This window comes from Nerophis ophidion, linkage group LG20 (genome assembly GCF_033978795.1).
Source record: "Nerophis ophidion isolate RoL-2023_Sa linkage group LG20, RoL_Noph_v1.0, whole genome shotgun sequence".
NCBI lineage: Eukaryota > Metazoa > Chordata > Actinopteri > Syngnathiformes > Syngnathidae > Nerophis > Nerophis ophidion.
In genome coordinates, this window is record NC_084630.1 from 13,249,340 (window position 1) to 13,274,056 (window position 24,717).

Genomic DNA, 24,717 nt, shown 5'->3' on the forward strand with positions numbered 1-24,717 from the left:
GATTAAGCGTGTCGTCCATATTTGTTTTTCTTTATTATGACTTGTTAATCTCCAAAATAAAAACAAATCAAATACTTTCAATGATTGACAAATCAATTCATAACACTGTATGAGATATACACAGAAATCATTAATAATAGATCTTCAGATATTGGCTAAAGAAACATTTAAAATCATCCAGCCAGCTTAATGGATGCTTGAGGGGGACAAAAAAGATGCGGTGTTGACCACTGTCAAGTCATGTATCTACAAAAAGCTGAGCTGTTACTTTGCTGTCACTTTTCTATCCGCGACACGAGGAGGCACTAATGAATCAGCCAATTGTGCAGGACAGAACTGCACGCTGCCTCCCCGACTGTGTGCATGCATGCATGCACGTGCAGCACTTTACTTCAGGTTGTGTGAGGACATGAGTATATTGTAACTTTTCCAGAACTCAATTGCACAAAAAAAATATTTTAATGCTACAGTGCTGCAAAGACCATGAGCAATGGATTGTTTGAATAGGATATGTAATAGATTAATTGAATTAATCATCAACTTGAGGTATATTTCTGTGTGCATTAGATCAGTGGTTCTCAAATGGGGGTACGCGTACCCCTGGGGGTACATGAAGGTATGCCAAGGGGTACGTGAGATTTTTCAAAAATGTTCTAAAAAATAGCAACAATTCAAAAATCCTTTATAAATATATTTATTGAATAGTACTTCAACAAAATATGAATGTGAGTTCATAAACTGTGAAACGAAAGGCAACAATGCAATATTCAGTGTTGATAGCTTGATTTTTTGTGGACATGTTCCATAAATATTGATGTTAGAGATTTATTATTTTGGGGAATAAATGTTTAGAATTAAGTTCACAAATCCAGATGGATCTCTATTAAAATCCCCAAAGAGGGCACTTTAAGTTCTATGTGTACAAATATTTATTTATAATTGAATTACTCGTTTATTTTTCAACAACTTTTTAGTTATGTTTATATCTTTTTTTCCAAATAGTTCAAGAAAGACCACTACAAATGAGCAATATGAATCAAACATTCAAGCCTTGAAGTAGCAAGACTACTTAATTTTCCTGAGCAAACTCAACCTAAAGGAATCAATAAATTACTATCTATAAACTTTTTCCACAGGCTGATAAATTTGAAAATAAAATAATGAATAAATCATCCATTCAGGCCTTTTTCACTGCTCAGTTTGCGACACACTGATCTAATCTGATGTGCCCAAGCCAGATACCTGCCATCTTGGATGATAGTTCATTAATGTCGGGGCTCAGGTGGGCAGGGTTTGTTAGTGACAGAGCGTGTATATTCTAGCGTCCTGGAAGAGTTAGTGCTGCAAGGGGGGCTGGGTACTTGTTTTGTTGTGTTTAAGTTGTGTTACGGTGCGGATGTTCTCCCCAAATGAGTTTGTCATTCTTGTTTGGTGCGGGTTCACAGTGTGGCGCATATTTGTAACCGTGTTAAAGTTGTTTATATGGCCACCCTCAGTGTGACCTGTTGACCAAGTATGCCTTGCAATCATTTATGTGTGTAGAAGTCGCATATATTACGTGAATGCGGTGTTACAGCGGTAACGCCGCTGTATAATACCAGTGGGCCAGCTCTGATGTCAATTTGATATTTTCTCAAGGGCCAAATGAAATTACACGGCAGGCCAAATTTGGCCCGCGGTTTGACCCCCAAGATAAAGTGTTGCCTCTTGAGCTAATGTGTTTTTATGGGTTTGTGGTCACCATGTGACCAATACACCCCATCTTGTATCACTGTGAGACTGCTCGCAACTAGAACACACATTTAACCACAATAACACCACACACACACACACACACACACACACACACACACACACACACACACACACACACACACACACACAAAGACACATACGTACACGTGAAGGAAGGAATGTAAAACACTGAGGAAAAACAGTCATGTGATAATGAGTCATTAAGCGAACAACTGGTATTCACCACCCAAAAAAATCAGTTTGGGCAATTATAACATGTTTAACTGCAAAACATTTTCTAAATGTTTTAAGGCAAGGCAAGTTTTTTTTAGAGCACAAATTGTACACAATGCAATTCAAACTGCTAAGCAGAAAATTACAAGAAGGCAAAAATAAAAAACATATAATAATTCAAATTATAATCAAATCACACCTTTCTTACATAATGGTACCTGTTTTAGTGTATTTCGGATCTGCATAAGTCTCGAAAATTTGAAACCGAACAATAGAGGCATACAAACGAGCTGAACGGAATTTGCCAAATTTGTGGCGTTTTTTCCCTGCAATGGTGACGTCAGCAGATATCTCCTTATATGGTCAAGTTTTACCCGAAGAGCTTTTCACGACAATTGCTGCAGTCGATAACTTCCTTGTTTTTCTCTATCCTCTTGTTGTGGGGCAGACTGGTACGTAGGAGCACATGCATTACGGCTGCACGGTTTCTCTATATCGGATTGACGTTGAGGTTTTAATTAGGGCAATAAATACCCAAAGAGGCTTTATTTATTTTTATTTTTTTTTGTCCCCCATCACTAGTGATGCAACGGATCAACATTGATACATGATCTGTTCGGATCAATATCTTCGGTTCGGCACATGGATCCGCGGTTGATTTATGAAAAATAAAAATAAAGTTGTTCGCATGCTCAGTCCACACACAGCGTGGTCTTGGCGAGCGGAGCAACAGAGGACCCTGAACGCCCCACGCCATTTAATCGCTGTGTTTATAGATGCAGACATGAAGCCATATTCGCTTGTGCAAAACGAGGGTTTTAAACACATGCTGAAAGTGCTTGAGCCATGTTACGACTTCAGCGATAAGATTGTGCCCAGATCTTTGTGAGCAGGAGAAGAAACAGGTGGTGGATGAACTAGGGCTGGGCGATATGGCCTTTTTTTAATATCGTGATATTTTTAGGCCATATCGCAATACACGATATATATCTCAATATTTTGCCTTAGCCTTGAATGAACACTTGATACATATAATCACAGCAGTATGATGATTCTGTGTCTACATTAAAACGTTCTTCTTCATACTGCATTATTATACGCTGATATTAAACTTTCATGCAAAGAGGGAAACCACAATTAAGTCAATTGACCAAAACTGTATTTATTAAACAGTTATTAAGCAGTGGCACAAACATTCATGTCATTTCCAAAACACAAAGTGCAAGATTGTCAGAGACATTTTAAAACAAGCTATGAGTGCACTTTTCTACATGATGTCACTAAGATGACATATCAAAACAACACTAAAGTGCACTTTTTGTACAGAACGCCACTACAACAGTTTAAAACAAATTAAGTGCACTTTTGTGCATGATGTCACACAAGATATTTCAATAAGCGTCACATAAAAATGAGCTGCATATCAAATAGTATATGTTCTACGGTGTTGAGGTGGAAATAGTTGCTTCGGTATTTCGTGGGTGTGGCACCGAACAGAGATGTTGACAAGCACAGTTTGAAGCACTCTTCATTCTCTAGCGAGGTGACTTTTCAAATTATGCTACAAATTAGCAGTGCTGCTACTTTTTGTAGCAACGCTTCTGCCGTGTAATTGTTCAACATGTTCCCGCTTGAAGCCAAACCACCACCAGACGATGCACCCAGTGTTGTTTTTCTTGGGAATTAATTCTTCCTCCATTTGTTACCAGATTCGCACCTTCTCTCTCTCGTATCACCACTCGCAAAACACGATTAGCATCACAGCTAATGTTACCCATGTCGCACTGCTACCCTTGGGCAGACGCTATAGGGTGCTAAAAGCCGGCACAAATAGACAAAAAAAACAGTTTTAACCCAAGAGCCATAGTAGCATTAAACTAGACTGACCATGAGTCCTCTTTTCCCTGGACATGTCCTCTTTTGCGGGACTGTCCGGGGTGTCCGGGCGGGGTTTCTTAAAAGGCCAAAAATGTCCGGCGTTTAGTGTCAAGGTTGCATTTATTTTCAATGAACGTTCAGGGTTAAGAGGAGTTCAAATCAAAACAAATTGTGAAGGTGTGAGCAGGCAGCAACAATCGTGAGGGAGGAGCAGAGACAGAGAGAGCTATAGAGTGAGGCAATGGGTTAATTGTCAATCAAGGCATACTAGTTCAACAGCCATACAGGTCACACTGAGGGTGGCCGTATAAACAACTTTAACACTGTTACAAATATGCGCCACACTCTGAACCCAAACCAAACAACAATGACAAACACATTTCGGAAGAACATCCGCACTGTAACACATCATAAACACAACAGAACAAATACCCAGAACCCCTTGCAACACTGACTCTTCCGGGACGCTACATTATACAACGCTACAATATACACCCCCGCTACTCCCACCCACCTCAACCCCGATTACGTCACATCAAATATTCCACTTTGAAAAATATTTTTGTTGGAAGATTTTGCATATTTTGTGTGTTTGCCATAAAAAAGAAAAACAAGTTTTGTTTGACAAAAAAGGGCAGGAAACAAACAAACAAAAAACAACATAAAAAAAACTAAAACATTTTTAAATGAGGAATAGATCTGAAGTTGATGTAGACTCCAGAGATTTAAGCGTTAAATATAAAATGTATGTATGCCCTATCACACCATTGTCATCATTTTGAGACCGAAGCAAAACAATTTTTCCCCTTTTTACTGAAATAAATACACGCACAACTTATTAAATAAATACATTAAAAAAACTACCAGCAGCGGTAAAGTTTAGATCCATGAAGGAAAGAAGAAAGTGAATGAACGTTTATAACTGAACTAATTTACATATGCATACCCATTTGTTTTCTTTTTATATTATTTATTTCAATGAATTAAGTAAAGTTTATGACAACCTTTATCCACAGTAAATAATGTGAGATACAAAAGGATAATGCATATGTTTATCATTTGTTTTCAAAACGCTTACAAAACAGTGGGACCCCAAAAATGTACCGTGGGACCCCATTTTTATGACTTGATGATGGACCCCATTTTGAAAAATCCAGGCGCCAACACAGCTGTCAACAGAAGAGAAAAAAAGGTTTACTTATATAAATAAATTAGTTATAAAGGAAGTTCAAGTATCATTGGCAAATTTTCACCTAGTCCCGACTTTGGCGTGCTGCCAGCCTTGGCACGCATATAGGTATCATCTTTTTGGGATTTCAGAACATGGTCAGCCTAATTAAACAGGCACTGAGTGAGCAAAATATGTCCGACATGTCCTCAAGAGTCATGTCTTTTTATTTTTTTCGGAATATAATGTGCAATAATGTTATATGTATATATATATGCATATGTATATCTGCGTTCAAAAGACTCCGGCTTATTAGTGATTCTTAGAGCCCAAAAAAAAAAAAAGTCTGCGGGCTATAGAGCGTTTTCCGTTCGGGCTCCGGTACTCTGGAATGCCCTCCCGGTAACAGTTCGAGATGCTACCTCAGTAGAAGCATTTAAGTCTCACCTTAAAACTCATCTGTATACTCTAGCCTTTAAATAGACCTCCTTTTTAGACCAGTTGATCTGCCGCTTCTTTTCTTTCTCCTATGTCCCCCCCTCCCTTGTGGAGGGGGTCCGGTCCGATGACCATGGATGAAGTACTGGCTGTCCAGAGTCGAGACCCAGGATGGACCGCTCGTCGGGACCCAGGATGGACCTGTATCGATTGGGGACATCTCTACGCTGCTGACCCGCCTCCGCTTGAGATGGTCTCCTGTGGACGGGACTCTCGCTGCTGTCTTGGATCCGCTTTGAACTGAACTCTCGCGGCTGTGTTGGAGCCACTATGGATTGAACTTTCACAGTATCATGTTAGACCCGCTCGACATCCATTGCTTTCGGTCCCCTAGAGGGGGGGGGTTGCCCACATCTGAGGTCCTCTCCAAGGTTTCTCATAGTCAGCATTGTCACTGGCGTCCCACTGGATGTGAATTCTCCCTGCCCACTGGGTGTGAGTTTTCCTTGCCCTTTTGTGGGTTCTTCCGAGGATGTTGTAGTCGTAATGATTTGTGCAGTCCTTTGAGACATTTGTGATTTGGGGCTATATAAATAAACATTGATTGATTGATTGATGTATGGATATTTGCGTGTGTGTGGATATATACATATATAGATACATAACTTCTTTTTTATCTTTTTTTTTTACTATTTATATTACCAAATAACTGTGTATGCACCTTAGAAAATCTGCTCCAATTTCGTTGTTCTTTGAACCTGTTCACTGAAACTTTTGTTCACTTCCTGTTTGTCCATGCAGTCACAATATACTCCATAAGTAACCCCAATAAAAATAAATAAATAAATAATTATACGATGGGATAAGTAAGATTATTTTGAGTAAACACAAACAGAATGCTGGACGACAGCAAAGACTTACAGCGTATGGAACATAAGATGACAATCAACAATGTCCTCGTAAAGAAGAATAGCGACAACTTTAATAGCCTTGATTGCTAAAACAAAGCAGGTGCGGGGAATACCGCTCAAAGGAAGACATGAAACTTCTACAGGAAAATACCAGAAATACAGGAAAAGCCACCAAAATAGGAGTGCAAGACAAGCACTAAAACACTACACACAGGAAGACACCAAAAAACTCCAAATGAGTCACAGCGTGATGTGTCGGGTGGTGACAGTACACGTACTTTGAGACAAGAGCTATTGTGATGCATGCTTGGTTATGCTTTAAAGTCATACCCAACAATCGTGACAATTACTTTAATGTCAATATTTGGCGGCTGAGTTTAATTTTTCAATGTTTTCTGCTGGTAGTGTGCCTCTTCATTTTTTCAATGAAAAAAAAAAAAAGGTGCCTTGGCTCAAAAAAGGTGGAAAAACACTGCACTAAGTAACAAAAATAGGAGGAGAAAAATCTGATAACAAAGCTCATTGTGGTAATATTTTAGCTTCAACCCGGGTGGGCAATACGATCAACACGGACGAACAAGCGAGAAAGCCATGATGACAGCAAAAACAGATGACCCGACGTTGTTTTTTCAACTGGGAAAAAAAGGCACTTTAAAATGTTTAGTATTTATTTAAGTTACATGTTTGCTTAGAAAAATGAGAGTCCATTTTTTTGTTATTTTTTTAGAATAACAAAAGTTATGGTAACACTTTAGTTTGGGGAACATATTCTAAGTAACAAAGACTTAATTTAGAGTTATTTGGTTAGGGTTGTTGTATAATATGGCCATTAATTGATTGATTGATTGATAGTTTTACTAGTAGATAGCACAGTACAGTATATATTCCGTACAATTGACCACAAAATGGTAACACCCGAATAAGTTTTTCAACTTGTTTAAGTTGGGGTCCACGTTAATCAATTCATGGTACAAATACATACTATCAGCATAATACAATCATCACACAAGTTAATCATCATAGTATATACATTGAATTATTTACATTATTTACAATCTGGGGGGTGGGATGAGGAGTTTTGGTTGATATCAGTACTTCAGTCATCAACCATGTCATCAATAGAGAAATGGACATTGAAACAGTGTAGGTGTTACTTAGTAGGATATGTACAGCCAGCAGAGAACATAGTGAGTTCAGATAGCATAAGAACAAGTGTATACATTAGAAGTACATTTGATTATTTACATTAGGTTATTTATAATCCGGGGAGATGGGATGTGAACGGGGGAGGATATTAGTAAAAGGGTTGAAGTTGCCTGGCGGTGTTGTTTTAATGCGGTTTTGAAGGAATATAGAGATGCACTTACTTTTATACCTGTTGGGAGTGCATTCCACATTGATGTGGCATAGAAAGAGAATGAGTTAAGACCTTTGTTTGATCGGAATCTGGGTTTAACGTGGTTTTTGGAGCTCCCCTTGGTGTTGTGGTTATGGCGGTCATTTACGTTAAGGAAGTAGTTTGACATGCCCCTAAAGCTGACCAACACGCCGGACTGTAGTCAGTTGGAAGCGTGTCTTAATGAAATTAAACAATGGATGTCCGCTAACTTTTTGCAACTTGACGCCAAAAAAACGGAAATGCTGATTATCGGTCCTGCTAGACACCGACCTCTATTTAATAATACAACTTTAACATCCATCCATCCATCCATTTTCTACCGCTTATTCCCTTTCGGGGTCGCGGGGGGCGCTGGCGCCTATCTCAGCTACAATCGGGCGGAAGGCAGCTTTAACATTTGACAACCAAATAATAAAACAAGGTGACTCGGTAAAAAATCTGGGTATTATCTTCGACCCAACTCTCTCCTTTGAGTCACACATTAAAAGCGTTACTAAAACGGCCTTCTTTCATCTCCGTAATATCGCTAAAATTCGCTCCATTTTGTCCACTAAAGACGCCGAGATCATTATCCATGCGTTTGTTACGTCTCGTCTCGATTACTGTAACGTATTATTTTCGGGTCTCCCCATGTCTAGCATTAAAAGATTACAGTTGGTACAAAATGCGGCTGCTAGACTTTTGACAAGAACAAGAAAGTTTGATCATATTACGCCTGAACTGGCTCACCTGCACTGGCTTCCTGTGCACTTAAGATGTGACTTTAAGATTTTACTAATTACGTATAAAATACTACACGGTCTAGCTCCAGCCTATCTTGCCGATTGTATTGTACCATATGTCCCGGCAAGAAATCTGCGTTCAAAAGTCTCCGGCTTATTAGTGATTCCTAGAGCCCAAAAAAAGTCTGCGGGCTATAGAGCGTTTTCCATTCGGGCTCCGGTACTCTGGAATGCCCTCCCGGTAACAGTTCGAGATGCTACCTCAGTAGAAGCATTTAAGTCTCACCTTAAAACTCATCTGTATACTCTAGCCTTTAAATAGACCTCCTTTTTAGACCAGTTGATCTGCCGCTTCTTTTCTTTCTCCTATGTCTCCCCCCTCCCTTGTGGAGGGGGTCCGGTCCGATGACCATGGATGAAGTACTGGCTGTCCAGAGTCGAGACCCAGGATGGACCGCTCGTCGGGACCCAGGACTGACCGCTCGCCTGTATCGATTGGGGACATCTCTACGCTGCTGATCCGCCTCCGCTTGAGATGGTCTCCTGTGGACGGGACTCTCGCGGCTGTGTTGGAGCCACTATGGATTGAACTTTCACAGTATCATGTTAGACCCGCTCGACATCCATTGCTTTCGGTCCCCTAGAGGGGGGGGGGGGTTGCCCACATCTGAGGTCCTCTCCAAGGTTTCTCACAGTCAGCATTGTCACTGGCGTCCCACTGGATGTGAATTCTCCCTGCCCACTGGGTGTGAGTTTTCCTTGCCCTTTTGTGGGTTCTTCCGAGGATGTTGTAGTCGTAATGATTTGTGCAGTCCTTTGAGACATTTGTGATTTGGGGCTATATAAATAAACATTGATTGATTGATTGACATGCGGTATCAGGGAGGTGTAGCGGATTTTATAGACTAGGCTCAGTGCAAGTTGTTTTACTCTGTCCTCAATGCAGAATAATGCATTAATAAATACTTAATAATGACTAACTTAGAGACAATATGTTACTAATTTGCATGTTAATAAGCAACTAATTAATGGTGAATATGTTCCTCATACTAAAGTGTTAGCAAACTTGCTTGATTATTATATGTTCTTAATACATTACATTATAAACACTGTATAGTTTTTAGCAGTTATTTCTTCATTCTAAGAGCCTAATGTAGACAAAGCCCTGAGTATGTGCGCATAAAGTTAACTATTTTTTAAAAGTAAATGATTACATAATGTTGTTAATGCCTAAAATCATATACCATAATGTACCTAATGTGTGGCGCCTTGAGACAGGAATATGTTCATTGGCAGCCTAAAAGTAAAATGTCTTCCTTCACTGGTTATTTTTGCAGTTTTATTTATATACTTGTATTAAACATAAAAATTGCAAATTGAATCACAATCACAATATTGGAGAGAAAAATCGGAGGTAGTTTTTTTTCTCAAAATTGTGTAGCCCTAACAAGCATCCCGCGCTGTTGCCATTTGTAATACAAAGTTAGTAGGGGTGGAAATCCGTAAAACTCGAGTGTGTCAATTCCTTGGAATCCCTTGCCACAGTTCCTTGAACTATTATTCCGGGTGGGCGTGACATCATTGCGCAACGTGCGTAGTGACATCGCAAAATGGCCGTGCCCTTAACATTTTACAAGAAAATATTGCAACAGCTCTACTTGTAATAATTATAAGGTCGCTATTTCATACGAGTCATATGCTGAAACATTTGAAGACACAACATGCAATAATTATGAATGAAAGTTGCCTTTTGAACCGCTCTGAGCTAATCCCAGCAGCAGTAACACAACACGTCATCTGAATACAACAGGTAGTATCCCACCGGCTATATTTCACCGCTATCACTGCCATTTTTTTTTGTTAAATTGAAATGAATGTAAATGAATGAATAACGTATTATTTTTATGTCTAGCATTAAAAGATTACAGTAGGTACAAAATATGGTTGCTAGACTTTTGACAAGGAAAAGTAAGTTTAATCGTACTTACTTTTTACTATAAAATACTAAATGGTCTAGCTCAATCCTATCTTGCTAATTGTATTGTACAATATTGTCTATCTGTGCTGGCCATGCTATGAGGTGGCGATTTGTCCATGGTGGACCCCGCCTTCCGCCCGATTGTAGCTGAGATAGGCGCCAGCGCCCCCCGCGACCCCGAAAGGGAATAAGCGGTAGAAAATGGATGGATGGATGGAATATGTCCCGGCCACAAATCTGCGTTCTAACAACTCTGACTTATAAGGAATTCCCACAGCCCCAAAAGTCTGCAGGCTTTAGAGCGTTTTTTTATTCGGGTTCCAGTACTCTGGAATGCCCTACCAATAAATTAGAGCAGCAGCTATCGAATATTTTGGTAAATGAGTACTCTGTCGAATATCCCGATCGATTAATCAAGTAATTGAATAAATCATATAAAATAGAATGGACTTTATTGTCATTATATTTGCAAACAACCAGATTAAATTATATGTTTGGTTTATTCAGTAATGCGGACGTTGTACCAATCCGTTGTGGTGAAGAAGGAGCTGAGCTGGAAGGCAAAGCTCTCAATTTACCGGTCGATCTACGTTCCCATCCTCACCCATGGTCATGAGCTTTGGGTCATGACCGAAAGGATAAGATCACGGGAGATAGGGTGAGAAGCTCTGCCATCCGGGATGAACTCAAAGTAAAGCCGCTGCTCCTTCACATCAAGAGGAGCCAGATGAGGTGGCTCGGGCATCTGGTCAGGATGCCACCCGAACGCCTCCCTAGGGAGGTGTTTAGGGCACGTCCAACCGGTAGGAGGCCACGGGGAAGACCCAGGACACGTTGGGAAGACTATGTCTCCCGGCTGGCCTGGGAACGCCTCGGGATCCCCCGGGAAGAGCTAGACGAAGTGGCTGGGGAGAGGGAAGTCTGGGCTTCCCTGCTTAGGCTGCTGCCCCCGCGACCCGACCTAGGATAAGCGGAAGATGATGGATGGATGGTTTATTAAGGTTTAATTATACATGTTAAGATATGCCCTCAATTATTGCGTTTGGGCAAAATGTATTTTCTTTCCCAAACGTCTATTTTTGATTTTCATTATTGAAGGCTGACACGCACAGCTGAAATGCGTCCATGGTTGATTGTGCTATTTGTGTGTGCTAATAAAAAGAGGTTCGCTTTGTGCTGTGTGGTGTGACCGCATCAACAAAGTTCTTGTCTCTTGTGCGTTTTGGATGATTATTATACGGTGCTGTTAAAATCTTGGTTTTAAGAGCTGTTTTCAACCTGCCCACATAAACAATATAAAAAAAAGGAACCACTTAATGAAAACGACAGTTTTAAATTTAAAGATTGCAATACAGTTCATTGCATGCAAAATAGTAATCAATGTTAATTTTGCCAACATACCATGTTTGAGATGAAATCGCATATCCTGTATATATGTATCTATGAAATTAGTTCAAAATTAGGGCTTAACGGTGGCAGAGGGGTTAGTGCGTTTGCCTAACAATACGAAAGTCCTGAGTAGTCCTGGGTTCAATCCGGGGCTCGAGATCTTTCTGTGTGGAGTTTGCATGTCCTCTCCGTGAATGCGTGAGTTCCCTCCGGGTACTCCGGCTTCCTCCCACCTCCAAAGACATGCACCTGGGGATAGGTTGATTGGCAACACTAAATTGGCCCTAGCGTGTGAATGTTGTCTGTCTATCTGTGTTGGCCCTGTGATTAGGTGGCGACTTGTCCAGGGTGTACGCCGCCATCCGCCCGATTGTAGCTGAGATAGGCACCAGCGCCCCCCGCCACCCCAAAGGGAATAAGCGGTGGGAAAATGGATGGAGGGATGGATAGTTCAAAATTAATATTCCTTGAGAAAGTTAAAATAAAAATATCTTCTTAGTATCAAAAATAAAACAATAAATACAGTTTGTATTATTTCAAACATAAAAATTGGATTAGTTAGTGCCTTTAATACTGCATTTGAAATGTGCAACTTCATATTCAGAACCAATGTGGCTGACAGGAACTTGGCACAAGAGTGATCAAGCGTGTAACTTTCGTTTTTAAAGGAAACTTGTTTTATTTTTTTCCATTTTATAATTAGCCTATTGAGTCAGACTGCAGAGAAATATGATGAACATTTCCAAGCATTTACAAGCATTTCACCTAGGGCTGGACGATCTATCGCGGTTTTGTCTCTGTGCGATATACAAAATGACTATATCGTGATATTCGAGTATACGTTCGCACACAGATGATTTTAACTGCGGGCATTACACTGCAGGCGTTTTCCACTCTTTCTTGTCTCTCCTTCCCACTGAGACTTAAAACAAGCGCACCTTCTTACGTACGCACGTGTGCAACGTCACACGCTCCCGCAGAGCAGAGAGGTAGCGACATGGTAACGTTAGCTGTGATGCTAGCGGTGAGGTGCAGGTGTGGTAATACGAGAGAGGGAAGGTGCGAATCTGGTAACAAATGGAGCAAGAATTAATTCCCAAGAAAAACAGCACGGGATCCATCGTCTGGCGGTGGTTTGGCTTCAAGCGGGAATATGTTCACCATATTCACGCGTTGTTACAAAAAGTAGCAGCATTGCTAATGTAGCATCATTTGAAAAGTCACCCGCTAGAGTGCTTGAAACTCCGCATGTCAACATCTCCGGCCGGTGCCACACCCACAAAATGCCGAAGCAACACCGTATGAAAAAAAAGTCAACAACAGAAGGAGATAACGTCCGCAGGAACCTATTTTATTTGACAGTTATTGAAATATCTTGTGTGACATCATGCACAAAAGTGCACTTTATTTGTTTTAAACTATTCTAGTGGCGTTCTGTACAAAAAGTGCACTTTAATATAGTGTTGATATGTCATCTTGGTGACATTCAGAAAAGTGCACATATAGCTTCTTTTAAAATGTCTCTGACAATCTTGCACTTTCTGTTTTGAAATGACTTGAACGTTTGTGCCACAGCTTAATAACTGTTTAATAAATACAGTTTTGGTCAATTGACTTAGTTGTGATTTCCCTCTCTGCATGAAAATTGAAAAAAAAAAATAGCATGTATTAATGCAGTATGAACAAGAATTTTTTAATGTAGACACAGAATCATCATACTGCTGTGATTATATCCATCAAGCGTTCATTCAAGACTAAGACAAAATATCGAGATATATATCGTGCATCGTGACATGACCTAAAAATATTGAGATTTTGCTGGGCGATATATCGATATATACGATATATCGCGGGTTTGTCTCAGTGCGATATAAAAAATGACTATATCGTAATATTCGAGTATACGTTCTCATGCAGTTGCTTTTAGCTGCGGGCATAACACTTCAGGCTCTTCTCGCTCTTTCCTGTCTTTCCTTCTCACAGACAAGCAGGCGCACATTCTTACATAAGTCACATACTGTCACGTCATACATCACATACGTGTCCGCCCTCGCAGAGCAGAGAGGTAGCATACTGGGCTACATTAGCTGCTAACTTAGCCGTACGAGAGAAAGAATGTGTGGATCTGGTAACAAATGAAGGAAGACTTAATTCCCAATAAAAACAGCACGGTTTCCATCGTCTGGCGGTGGTTCGGTTTCAGGTGGGAATATGTCGAACAGACAACCGTAATTTGGCAAGTATGGGGCAATAGCTTTGCTATAAAAAGTAGCATTACTGCTAATATGTAGAATGAAGAGAATTTCATAACCGTAGTAACATACCCACATTGTGAAGGACAAATACTATTCGATTTCCTATTATGCAGCTCATTTTTAATTGACACTTAAAATGTCTCATCTGACAATCTTGCACTTTCTGTTTTGGAAATGACCTGAATGTTTGTGCCATTGCTTAATAACTTTAAAGGCCTACTGAAATTAGATATTCTTATTTAAACGGGGATAGCAGGTCCATTCTATGTGTCATACTTAATCATTTCGCGATATTGCCATATTTTTGCTGAAAGGATTTAGTAGAGAACATCCACGATAAATTTTGCAACTTTCGGCGCTAAGAGAAAAACCCTGCCTCTACCGGAATTCGCAGACGATGACGTCACAAGTGTGGGGGCTCCTCACATATTCACATTGTTTTTAATGGGAGCCTCCAACAAAAAGTGTTATTCGGACTGAGAAAACGACAATTTCCCCATTGGTTTGAGCGAGGATGGAAGATTCGTGTTTGAGGATATTGATAGCGACGGACTAGAATTTTTTTTTTAAAAAGTAAAAAAAAAATAAAACGCAATTGCATTGGGACGGATTCCGATGTTTTTAGACACATTTAGTAGGATAATTCTGGGAAATCCCTTATCTTTCTATTGTGTTGCTAGTGTTTTAGTGAGTTAAATAGTACCTGATAGTCGGAGGTGTTTGTCCACGGGTGTCTTGACGTGCAGTGTCTCAGGGGAGTCGACGGCAGCTGTGGACAGGGCAAGCTCAGCTTATACTGCGGTAAGAAGCAACTTTTTAACCACAATTTTCTCACCGAAACCTGCTGGTTGACATTCCGTCGTGTTTCATGTTCACTTGACCGCGCTCTGATCCATAGTAAATTTTCACCTCCAGGAATTTTAAACAAGGAATCACCGTGTGTTTGTGTGGTTAAAGGCTAAAGCTTCCCAACTCCATCTTGCTACTTTGACTTCTCCAATATTAATTGAACAATTTGCAAAAGATTCAGCAACACAGTTCTCCAAAATACTGTATAATTGTGCCGTTAAAGCAGACGACATTCAGCTGTGTGTGTGCGTAGCGCTCATACTTCCTAAAACCCCTGACCTCTTGCATACACGTCATCATTACACAACGTTTTCAAGACGAAACTCTTGGGAAATTTAAAATTTAATTTTTAGTAAACTAAAAAGGCCGTATTGGCATGTGTTGCAATGTTAATATTTCATCATTGATATATAAACTATCATACTGCGTTGGTGGGTAGTAGTGGGTTTCAGTAGGCCTTTAATAAATACACTTCTGGTCAATTGACTTAGTTGTGATTTCCCTCTCTGCATGAAAGTTTAAAAGTAGCATATATGAATGCAGTATGAAGAAGAAGGTTTTAATGTATACACATATAATTATCATCCATCCATCCATCCATCCATCCATCTTCTTCCCCTTATTTGAGGTCGGGTCGCGGGGGCAACAACCTAAGCAGGGAAACCCAGACTTCCCTTTCCCCAGCCACTTCGTCTAGCTCTTCCCGGGGGATCCCGAGGCGTTCCCAGGCCAGCCGGGAGACATAGTCTTCCCAACGTGTCCTGGGTCTTCCCCGTGGCCTCCTACCGGTTGGACGTGCCCTAAACACCTCCCTAGGGAGGCGTTCGGGTGGCATCCTGACCAGATGCCTGAACCACCTCATCTGGCTCCTCTCGATGTGGAGGAGCAGCGGCTTTACGTTGAGCTCCTCCCGGATGGCAGAGCTTCTCACCCTATCTCTAAGGGAGAGCCCCGCCACACGGCGGAGGAAACTCATTTCGGCCGCTTGTACCCGTGATCTTATCCTTTCGGTCATGACCCAAAGCTCATGACCATAGGTGAGGATGGGAACGTAGATCGACCGGTAAATTGAGAGCTTTGCCTTCCGGCTCAGCTCCTTCTTCACCACAACGGATCGGTACAACGTCCACATTACTGAAGACGCCGCACCGATCCGCCTGTCGATCTCACGATCCACTCTTCCCTCACTCGTGAACAAGACTCCTAGGTACTTGAACTCCTCCACTTGGGGCAGGGTCTCCTCCCCAACCCGGAGATGGCATCATACTGCTGTGATTATATGCATCAAGTGTTCATACAATGCCAAGGCAAAATATCGTCATATATATCGTTTTTCGCGATATGGCCTAAAATAAAAGGCAATATCGCCCAGCCCTAATTGAGGTATTAAAAAAAACGCCATATGCCCAGCCCGAACTTCACACAAAATCCAAGCATTTTCAAGGGTTTTTAAGTACCCGTACAACCCCTGATTATTGGGTATTGTGTGGAGACTTTTGAGGACAAAAAGGATGTATTAAATTTTGATTACAGCTGTAACGTAACAAAATGTGGAAAAAGTTGAAGCGCCGTCACATACCGGCAGATCTCCAGTATGTGTGAGAGATGGCGGCCACTCAAACAAAATAAACCGAATAAACATGCTACAAGCACAACCTTAAGGCCATGCTGAGCAGTGTTGACAGAGGTTTATCTTGGAGACAGTGAGGCTGAGAATCACCATTAGTTACACAGGCTGACCCGGTTCAACAGAGCAGTTAACAGAGAATGTAGCCAGGTTCACATCTGCCACCTGTGATGTGTCACTGTGCACGCGTACACAATCGAGGGTGTGGGCTATGAAGCGGGATATGGTGTTTACTTAAAGGATAAAACACTTCCTTGATTGCTCAACACGTCATTGATTTCCATTGAAGGAACATAGACTACATTCCATCTAAATCAGTCAATCAGTCAAACTTTCATTTTCAAAATGTTTGAAATAAGTCACAAGGACGAGCAACTTAAAATACTGGACCACACACAAGGCCTAGATGTGATATGAACGGGGTAGGCAGTACAAGCTGGGAAGGCAACTGACATGCCCAAGTTGAAACTACTCTTAAAAAAAAATATTTTGGGAAAAAAAAATAAAAAGCAAAAATGCAACTTAAAAAAAGTCAAGATGCTCTTACGACTTTTTTAGATGCTCTTTAAAACAGCCAGAATTCTCGTGCTATCAAGTGGTAGTGTGTCCTAGTTTAAACCATAACCATGTCCAAACTGATGAAGCAGCACTGTGTGGATCAGGGCTCTTTGATCACTCTGATGTGGCTCAGCTGCTAAATCCGTGAGGTTTCCGGATTTTAGTGCCTCTCTCAGAAACCACCCGGGGATAAGATCCTTCAATTTTCCCCTGGACTACAATACTACGGGGTGTGCAGTGATGGCAATGTCTTTTACCTACTCGACAACATGTCGTCGCGCCCGCTTTTACATCACGCGATCTGCGTATCGACTGGTTCAGCCTCTGTAGACACACTAAAGCGACTGCAACGCATACTTAGTCAACAGCCGTACAGGTTACACTGAGGGTTGTAATATAAACAACACTCTTACTAATATGTTCCAAACTGTGAACCCACACCAAACAAGAATGACAAACACATTTTGAGAGAACATTGGCACTGTAACACAACATAAACACAAACGAACAAATACCCAGAATTCCATGCATCCCTACTCTTCCGGGCTACATTAGCACCAAACCCCGTTCCCTCCAACCCCGCCCACCTCAACCGACGCACGGAGGGGTTGGGGGGATTTGGTGCTAGCGGGGTGTATATCATATATCTACAAAAGGTGGTCTCAACAATGCAACAAATACAAGAGTGTGTGTTCTTGTATTTCTACCCTTCTTGAGACATCAACACAGAAAAGTACCTTCCATATGAGGAACAGTGAACAAGTTAGGACCCAAATCATGGTCCTAATACAGAAAACCATTGCATCTAATAGAGATCCAAATACTAAAGTCCGTGAACATTGCTCCAAAGTCAGGATTTTTTGTCTATTTAATGTGCATACAAAAGTAAACATTGCTAAACAAATGATAACACAAAATGACAGCTAAAGGACTTCCCTATTAATCCCTGTGAAAACCCGCCAGGTGAACAGCTGATTTTACGACTTTTGGTGTTGACGCAAGACAACCCGCATCCTAAATGTGACCATAGGATGAACAAATACATAACTGTACTAAGACTATAGTGGCCATTAACAGTCAGCTTCTACAGCTGGGTTGCCCAAAGTGCGTCACAGGGGCCATCTGTGGTCCGTGACTCGCTTGTCATCCGCCATAAGCACGTTACAAAAAACAAAAAATAGAGATCTCATTTGCACCCCTGGTGGTAAAAAACAATCAAAATTAGGGTTGTCCCAAAAAGGACGGATTTTTCAAATTAACTGTGTGTCGGTTTTAAAAGTGCTCACCCTCGGGTTAACGTATGAAATAACAAGTGTGTGTAAAAATTTGAAGTGCTCCCCCTCTGGCCAACATATGTAATAACAACTGTGTGTGTGTGGGTGTGCCTGTGTGTGTTCTTGTATTTATACCTTTCTTGAGACACCAACAAGGAAAAGTGCCTTCCATATGAGGACTAGTGAACAAGTTAGAACCGAAATCATGGTCCCAATACGGAAAACCATTGCATCTAATAGAGAATGTCTCATTCGCACCCCTGGTGGTGAAATCTATCAAAAAGGAGGGATTTTTATGCGGTCCTCTCCAAGGTTTCTCATAGTCGCTGTCACCGAAGTCCCACTCGGGTGAGTTTCCTTGCCCTTATGTGGCCTCTACCGAGGATGTCGTTGTGGTTTGTGCAGCCCTTTGAGACACTGGTGATTTAGACCTATATAAATAAACATTGATTGATGAATGTGCATCTTCTGCATGTATTATTAATGTTGTAAATACAAATCTTTTATATATTTATGAAGGACGGTCCTGACCTACTCAGTGGCCTAGTGGTTAGAGTGTCCGCCCTGAGATCGGTAGGTTGTGAGTCCAAAGACTATAAAAATGGGGCCCATAACCTCCCTGCTTGGCACGCAGCATCAAGTGTTGGAATTGGGGGTTAAATCACCAAAATGATTCCCGAGCGCGGCCGCAGCTGCTGCTCACTGCTCGGCTCACCTCCCAGGGGGTGATCAAGGGTGAGGGCTCAAATGCATAGGATGATTTCGCCACACCTAGAGTGTGTGTGATAATCATTGGTACTTTACTTTAAAGAGATAGGTCTCAAGAAGGTAATAAATAAGATGATGAATGTGTGTGTGTGCTTGCACTTCTTTAAAGGCCTACTGAAATGAGATTTTCTTATTCAAACGGGGATAGCAGGTCCATTCTATGTGTCATACTTCATCATTTCGCGATATTGCCATATTTTTGCTGAAAGGATTTAGTAGAGAACATCCACGATAAAGTTTGCAACTTTTGGTCGCTAATTAAAAAGCCTTGCCTGTACCGGAAGTAGCAGACGATGTGTGCGTGACGTCACGCGTTGTAGAGCTCCTCACATCCTCACATTGTTTACAATCATGGCCACCAGCAGCGAGAGCGATTCGGACCGAGAAAGCGACGATTTCCCCATTAATTTGAGCGGGGATGAAAGATTTGTGGATGAGGATAGTGAGAGTGAAAAAAAAAGACAGGGCATTGGGAGCGATTCAGATGTTATTAGACACATTTACTAGGATAATTCTGGAAAATCCCTTATCTGCTTATTGTGTTACTAGTGTTTTAGTGAAATTACATAGTCGTACCTGAAAGTCGGAGGGGTGTGGCGACGGCCAGTGTCTCTGAGGGAAGCCACGTTTCTTGACGAGGCGAAGCGAAGGCAGCCGGTCGGGCCGTGCTGAGCTTTTTTCCCCCCTCCTCCACTGTGGAAGCATCCCACGTTCGGGGGCGGCCGGTCGGAGGAGGCAAGAGAGTCCGCAGCTGCCTCTTTGACAGGTGCACGAGGAACGACGCAAGCTCCGCTCATGTCTACGGTAAGAGCCGCCTTATTACCACAATTTTCTCACTGAAACCTGCTGGTTGACATGTGGTAGAGAACCATGTTCACTTGACCGCTCTGTTCCATAGTAAAGCTTCACCTTCGGGAATGTAAACAAGGAAACACCGGCTGTGTTTGTGTTGCTAAAGGCGGCCGCAATACGCCGCTTCTCACCTACATCATTCTTCTTGGTGTGTGGTGACCGCCAGTGTCTCTGAGGGTAGCCACGTTTCTTGACGAGGCGAAGCGAAGGCAGCCGGTCGGGCCGGGCTGAGCTTTTTTTCCCCCTCCTCCACTGTGGAAGCATCCCACGTTCGGGGGCGGCCGGTCGGAGGAGGCAAGAGAGTCCGCAGCTGCTTCTTTGACAGGTACACAAGGAACGACGCAAGCTCCGCTCATGTCTACGGTAAGAGCCGCCTTATTACCACAATTTTCTCACCGAGAACCATGTTCGCTTGACCGCTCTGTTCCATAGTAAAGCTTCACCTTCGGGAATGTAAACAAAGAAACACCGGCTGTGTTTGTGTTGCTAAAGGCGGCCGCAATACACCGCTTCTCACCTACATCCTTCTTCTCTGATGTCTCCATTATTAATTGAACAAATTGCAATATATTCAGCAACACAGATGTCCAGGATACTGTGTATTTATGCGACTTATAGCTGGGATCGGGCTGCAACAAAATGTCCGCTATAATCCGTGACGTCACGCGTCATCACACCGCGACGTTTTTAGCAGGATACTTCACGCGAAATTTAAAATTGCCATTTAGTAAACTAAAAAGGCCGTATTGGCATGTGTTGCAATGTTAAGATTTCATCATTGATATATAAACTATCAGACTGAGTGGTCGGTAGTAGTGGGTTTCAGTAAGCCTTTAAATCACCAAAACGATTCTTGAGCGCGGCCGCAGCTGCTGCTCACTGCTCCCCTCACCTCCCAGGGGGTGATCAAGGGTGATGGGGTCAAATGCAAAGAATAATTTTGCCACACCTAGTGTGTGAGACAATCATTTGTACTTTTTTTTAAAGAGGTAGGCATTTTTCGGAGGCCACAAGAAGGTAATAAATACGATAATGAGTGTGTGTGTGCACTTCTTTAAGTAGTCAAATGATGTTCCAGACAAAATGTGTACAATATTATTTTCCAGCACTGTGGTCTGCACTATTTTATTTTCAATTCTTTTTTCTTATCTTACTGATAGGATGCAGTGCGTCTCCCATAACAATGTGACCTCGGACTACGTTAAAGTAATGTGTGGAGTTCCCCAGGGTTCGGTCCTTGGCCCTGCACTCTTCAGCATCTACATGCTGCCGCTAGGTGACATCATATGCAAATACGGTGTTAGCTTTCACTGTTATGCTGATGACACCCAACTCTACATGCCCCTAAAGCTGACCAACACGCCGGATTGTAGTCAGCTGGAGGCGTGTCTTAATGAAATTAAACAATGGATGTCCGCTAACTTTTTGCAACTCAACGCCAAAAAAACGGAAATGCTGATTATCGGTCCTGCTAGACACCGAACTCTATTTAATAATACAACTCTAACATTTGACAACCAAACAATTAAACAAGGCGACACGGTAAAGAATCTGGGTGTTATATTCAACCCAACTCTCTCCTTTGAGGCACACATTAAAAGCGTTACTAAAACGGCCTTCTTTCATCTCCGTAATATCGGTAAAATTCGCTCCATTCTGTCCACTAAAGACGCTGAGATCATTATCCATGCGTTTGTTACGTCTCGTCTCGATTACTGTAACGTATTATTTTCGGGTCTCCCGATGTCTAGCATTAAAAGATTACAGTTGGTACAAAATGCGGCTGCTAGACTTTTGACAAGAACAAGAAAGTTTGATCACATTACGCCTGTACTGGCTCACCTGCACTGACTTCCTGTGCACTTAAGATGTGACTTTAAGGTTTTACTACTTACGTATAAAATACTACACGGTCTAGCTCCATCCTATCTTGCCGATTGTATTGTACCATATGTCCCGGCAAGAAATCTGCGTTCAAAGGACTCCGGCTTATTAGTCATTCCCAAAGCCCAAAAAAAGTCTGTGGCCTATAGAGCTTTTTCATTTCGGGCTCCAGTACTCTGGAATGCCCTCCCGGTAAAAGTTTGAGATGCCACCTCAGTAGAAGCATTTAAGTCTCACCTTAAAACTCATTTGTATACTCTAGCCTTTAAATAGACTCCCTTTTTAGACCAGTTGATCTGCCGTTTCTTTTCTTTTTCTCCTATGTCCCACTCTCCCTTGTGGAGGGGGTCCGGTCCGATCCGGTGGCCATGTACTGCTCGCCTGTGTATCGGCTGGGGACATCTCAGCGCTGCTGATCCGCCTCCGCTTGGGATGTTTTCCTGCTGGCTCCGCTGTGAACGGGACTCTCGCTGCTGTGTTGGATCCGCTTTGGACTGACTCTTGCGACTGTGTTGGATCCATTATGGATTGAACTTTCACAGTATCATGTTAGACCCGCTCGACATCCATTGCTTTCCTCCTCTCCAAGGTTCTCATAGTCATCATTGTCACCAACGTCCCACTGGGTGTGAATTTTCCCTTGCCCTTATGCGGGCCTACCGAGGATGTCGTAGTGGTTTGTGCAGCCCTTTGAGACACTAGTGATTTAGGGCTATATAAGTAAACATTGATTGATTGATTGAATTCCGCCTATCTGTGTTGGCCCTGCGATGAGGTGGCGACTTGTCCAGGGTGTACGACGCCTTCTGCCGGATTGTAGCTGTGATAGTCACCAGCACCCCCCCCCCCCGCCACCCCAAAAGGAATAAGCGGTAGGGAAAAAAAATGGATGGCTGTTCTTTTGGCTCATTGTCATGGGGTGACACAAATGACAGTCGACAAGCCTGTTCTAACACAAAAAACCCCAAGATACAACATAATGGTGACGTGTATATTGAAATGGTTGTGGACCATGACGTCATTTCAGGCTGACTTTGATACCAAAAACCTGGCAAGTGTCCAGGCTCCATTCTATGATTGGCACGGTACGTGCAGCCTGTTTCTCACAATAAAGTTATTGTGAGAAACAGGCTGCTACTTTGTGGCATTCCGATACTAATTTCCGTGTTCATGTCAAAGTGAAAGTTACACAGCAGCCTGTCACTTACCTAACACAAAGATATGCCAATCCGCAGCAGAAACACGCAAGTATACCAACTCGGATTATGTTCATTTGTTTGGAACCGCCGGCTCAAGCGGAAGTGCTTTCTCACTATTTGGCAGGATGTGGCGTCCCGTTCATTTCAAATGGGTGATGTTTTTTTTTTGGTATTTATCTTTTGCCAAATCAAGGGCCCGTGTGATTTAGCCATGCATTCAAATATGCTGCGTCAGCTCCCTCTGGTGGACAAAAGGCGCCACAACATAAAATGGTTTAAATTGCACACCAAAGAGAGCTCGAATGGCCTGAGAGTAAAAGTGAAATTACATTGACCTGAAGGGTCATTATCTTCCACTTTATGCTCAATTTACCCTATATAAAACTCTCTTTGAACCACATCTAAACTACTGTGCTATCATCTGGTGTAACACCTTCCCTACCTACAGTGGGGCAAAAAAGTATTTAGTCAGCCACCGATTGTGCAAGTTCTCCCACTTAAAATGATGACAGAGGTCTGTAATTTTCATCATACGTACACTTTGACGGTGAAAGGCAGAATGTGAAAAAAAATCCAAGAATTCACATTGTAGGAATTTTAAAGAATTTATTTGTAGAATATGGTGGAAAATAAGTATTTGGTCAACCATTCAAAGCTCTCACTGATGGAAGGAGGTTTTGGCTCAAAATCTCACGATACGTGGCCCCATTCATTCTTTCCTTAACACAGATCAATCGTTCTGTCCCCTTAGCAGAAAAAAAGCCCCAAAGCATGCTGTTTTTCCACCCCCATGCTTCACAGTAGGTTTGGTGTTCTTGGGATGCAACTCAGTATTCTTCTTCCTCCAAACACGACAAGTTGAGTTTATACCAAAATGGATACATGGATGATACAGCAGAGGATTGGGATAATGTCATGTGGTCAGATGAAACCTAAACAGAACTTCTTGGTATAAACTCAACTCATCGTGTTTGGAGGAAGAAGAATACTGAGTTGCATCCCAAGAACACCACACCTACAGTGAAGCATGGGGGTGGAAACATCATGCTTTGGTGCTGTTTTTCTGCTAAGGGGACAGGACGATTGATCCGTGTTAAGGAAAGAAGGAATGGGGCCATGTATCGTGAGATTTTGAGCCAAAACCTCCTCCCATCAGTGAGAGCTTTGAATGGTTGACCAAATACTTATTTTCCACCATAATTTACAAATAAAGTCTTTAAAATTCCTACAATGGGAATTCCTGGATTTTTTTTTTCACATTCTGTCTCTCACAGTTGAAGTGTACCTATGATGAAAATTACAGACCTCTGTCATCATTTTAAGTGGGAGAACTTGCACAATCGGTGGCTGACTAAATACTTTTTTGCCCCACTGTACCTTCACAAATTAGAATCCATGCAAAAGAAAATCACACGGGCCCTGTTTAATGCCCCCACTCGACATCTATTTCATAAATGTCATCTCTTAACCCTTTGATGCATAACATGGGTCAAATGTGACCCAACCAAGTTTTTATTATCTGTTTCTTTGTAATAATTGAATGTAATCTTTCAGTATTCCAGGTATTCCTCAATGAACTTGTTTTTGGTCATTAAACGTC

At 41.9% G+C, this 24,717-nt stretch overlaps 1 protein-coding gene across 3 annotated transcripts in view; it reads right to left on the reverse strand.

The window, feature by feature from the left end:
* Positions 1-23,234, reverse strand: part of add3a (adducin 3 (gamma) a) — a 328,092-nt gene extending 304,858 nt beyond the window's left edge. Inside the window, exon 1 of one of the 3 annotated variants that reach the window (XM_061880493.1) lies at positions 23,127-23,234. The gene's annotated coding sequence lies outside the window, so the exon portion shown is untranslated. Of the gene's footprint in view, positions 1-14,809; positions 14,880-23,126 lie in introns of those variants that run through there. The other 2 variants (XM_061880494.1, XM_061880495.1) reach the window with 2 other exon arrangements.
* Between the last annotated feature and the right edge of the window lie 1,483 nt (positions 23,235-24,717).